This window comes from Phalacrocorax aristotelis, chromosome 6, assembly GCF_949628215.1.
Source record: "Phalacrocorax aristotelis chromosome 6, bGulAri2.1, whole genome shotgun sequence".
Lineage (NCBI taxonomy): Eukaryota > Metazoa > Chordata > Aves > Suliformes > Phalacrocoracidae > Phalacrocorax > Phalacrocorax aristotelis.
The window spans coordinates 33,539,012-33,542,782 of NC_134281.1; positions in this window are offsets into that span (position 1 = coordinate 33,539,012).

Here is a 3,771-nt window from a genome sequence, read left to right on the forward strand (position 1 = left end):
AATGAGCTGCCCTATAAAAGCTGCCACCTTGCTTTAAAAAACCAAACACCAAACTGGAGAGCTCATTAGTTAAGTGTGCTGAGGATTTTAGGTGAAAAACCTGCTGGATGCTGTAAGGCAGAGCTAACCCCTATATTAATTAAACGGGTCAGAATAACAGCTGTGCTGGGGGAGAAGAAAAGGCTGAACAAGGACACATGAAATAGAGAAACTGAGGCACACAGGCCTGCCTCACCCCAGGCTAACCCTGATGGTAACAAGAGTTAACATCTCACACCCTTCTCACCTTCACATTTAAGGGATGAGAGAGCAGGAAAGCAAATGTTGCGGGAGACCTGGCTGTTAAACATGACAGGCAAATGCTGCCCAGGCACGGCCCCGTTCCTGATGCCTCCAGCGGGAACCTGAGGGGACAGGGACCCTCACACAGGGAGAAGTTGCTTTGGTCTGGTGGAGGTTGTCCCTCAGCCAGGGACCATGTACCACAGGAGCAGGCAGAGGAGCAGGGATACATCGCTGCCTAATTTCACCCCACTGCCTCCTCAGTTGCCTTGAGTCCAGCTTCGGGAATAAAAACTGGGAGGAAAAAAGGAGGAAAAAACCCAACACAACTTTATAGCCTTCTGGAAAACTTTTGATTGCTGAAATAATACATGCACAGAAGAGATCAAGAGTGATAAATAAAAGTAACCAGCTCAATAAGGGGGAACTCAAATTTGCAGCAGGGTAAAGCTCATAATATGGTCAGCAATGAAGAGAAGGGCTGTGGGTTGGCGGGACTCCTGCCGCAGCCCCCGAGGCGAGGACACAGCCCCCGGCCGTGCCACTCCTGTCCCGCAGCCCATCTGTCATGCAAGGCTCGGCCACGAGATGGAGGCTTCTGCCCGCAGAGAAGAGCCAGGACCATCCTGCAGAGAGGTCCCCAGCCAGCTGTGGGGTCCCTAGCAGCTGTCCCCTGGGGATATGCCGGGGCTGCCCGGGCACCGTAGCACTTTGGGGATGGATTGGGGGCCCAGCCCCAGAGCATCCCAGGTGACCGCTGCATCCTCATCCTCCTTGTGCACCATCCCCAAAGCCTGGCCACCACTGGGGTTTACTGCAAAATGCTTCTTCCCACCCCCAGCACCACTGTCCCCCTCAGGCAGGCAAAGGGCGCTGGTGTGGCTGACCCCCTGTGGGATGCTCCTGGCTAGGGGAAAATTGTCAGGAATTTCAGTGAGACATTGCCAGCAAAAAAAAATCAAATTTCAGCAAAACAGTGACACTCTCCACTTGATTATTTTTTTCAGCTGTCTAGCAGGAAAATTGGAAAAAAGTGGTCTGGGCAGATGCTTGCTAGTCCTGTGCCTCTTTGGTGAGCTGAATTGAAGCAGCGATACCTGGCTTCTGCCCAGCATGCCAGAGCAAACAGGAAAACATCCCCATACTCCCATTTTTATCAACATTTTTCTGCAACAAAGGGCCTGCTCTCTGTATTATTTAGAAGTTGCAGGTCTTGCCCAGGGAGAAGGGAATCCCTTTTCATGTCTGCCCAAACCCCTTCTAGCTGCAAGCACAGACACCACATCTCCTTCTCCCCCAGGGTGCAGGTGAGGGGCTTGGCCCAGTTTCCCAGGGGGTGCCCAAGCTGGGGTGGCGCTTGGGAAAGATGCCATTAAGTCAATGGGTAGTGGCACCTGTGCAAGGGCTAAGTATGAAGCACCTTACCTTTCCGACCTCCTTCTTACCCAGTGGTACTGAAGCTTGCTGGCAGAGTGACCCATCATCCCGCCATCCCACGGATGGGACAACATGGCTCAAAGGGACAGCACAGGGAAAAACACCCATCCCCACCCCAGTGGGGCCACCGCACCCCTTGCATGGGACAGTGTGCCATCACAGCCCTGTGGCAGAGGTGATTAATTAGTGGTGTGGTGGCAGCGAACATGTGTTGGCCTCCACATCTGCCCCTCAACAGCAGGGCACCGTAAGCGAGGTGTCACTGCTTTCCCGCTCACCTCCTTCCCCGACGTAATCAGCTGCGACATCCATACCAGCTGCTCTGAGAGGCAAAAACACTGTCCGGTCCCTGCCCAGCACCCTGATCACAGGCAGCTCCTGCCACAGCACGATGTGGGTGCCTGGAAGTGGGTCCCTGTAATCACCCATGGGGCCAGGGACACCAAGCTGTGTCACCTACATGTCCCTCCCAACAGGTCCCTTATGCCAAGGCAGGAAGGGAGCAAAGCCAGGCGAGCAGCAGCCATTCCACACCTGTTTGTAAACCTTTGGATGTCAGAGGAGTTCTGTAATGCACTGGTTTCTCATGCTGCATTAGTGGTTAATACCAAGGTTAGTAGTGTGCTGGGGGTGATTAGCTCAGCAAAGCCATTTGCAGCTGCTGCTAGATGGGGTGGGACAATGAAAAGCATTTGGAGCCTTTTAGCTGGTGCTCTGCAGGCAGGAGAAGGATGCTGACACACACTGTGCTGTAGTGGTAACTAGCATACATGTAGACCAAGCTTTTTAACCTTAGAAAATTTTTAAGGAGCTGCTGGGACAAGTCCTGTCTTAATTTTCCCCATGCAAGTTCCTTCGTGGGATGCACTGGGATCTCACCACTCCTTGGATAACCTGAGAAATCTCATCCTTCCCCCAGCAGACCTAAAGCGGGAAAACCCCCAGTTAAGAATCATTCCCCAGTTTTCTGAGTCAGGTCTCAGAAGGGCTTCCCACGAGCTCAGCAAGCAAGGCAGCCACTGTTCCCCGGCTCAGCATCCCCATCAGGAACCCTTCTTGCTGCAGAAGCCCTCATCACATACCTTTCCTTCGCCTGTCTATTTTCACAGAACTTGTAGGAACTTAATTATCTTTGAGACTTCTCCACCTGTCAAACCAGGCTGCAATGGGCCAGAATCCTTCAAGAGATAATAAAGAGGATGGACAGGCAGTGAGGATGGGAGCATAAGCAAGGTCAAAACTGTACCTCCCTCCCACTGAAGCCCTGGGCCAAACCCAAGCACAAGGGCAGGGTGATCCCTTCCTTCCTGACTCACCACTCCTGTAGCCACAAGTGGGAATTGGGAGGACAAAGATGCTGGTGCTGGCCATCAAGCAGCGGGCCAGTAATAACCTCATTATGAGGCTGGAGATGCCGGGGAGGGGGCAGATGCCATCCTTCTGCCGCCCACACACCACTGGCAGCTTGCAGAGCCAGTAAGTTGTCAGCCCGTCTCCTGCCTCTCACCTTGCTTCTCATTAGCTCCCCGCCGCGCTGCCGTGTGGGCAGATGGGGCAGGTCCCACGTCTGCCTGCCACAGCCATGCCGGGGCGGGGGAGGGGATGTGTGCCAGGAACACCAGCTTCTGCACTGCTCCCTGCAACATCCCCTTGGTCGCCACTGCAGGGCAGAGATGCCCTCCCCAGATCTGGGTGGGGGCACGGCTGGTCCACATCGTGTTTCCCAGGTTGCAGATGGGTGCTTGCATTCACCAGCTGCCTGGCCAAGGTGACTCCACTGCATCCTGGCATGCGATCTCTCTGCTGGGAGGGCAAGCTGAAAGCAGGAAAGTTCTTGTGGCTCTGTGCAGTGCAACAGCCTTGGTGGTCCTTGCAGGGCCAAGGTGCTCAAAGACGCTGGGCAGCTTTACCCAGTATAAGGCAGCCAGACCCATGCCCTAGGACAAGGGGACATCCCACTGTGAGACAGCTTTGGGTGCCCAGGGTGTTGAGCACAAGAAGTCACCTTAAGGACTGAGGCTGCTTTTGGGCAGTTTCAAACCTCAGCACATG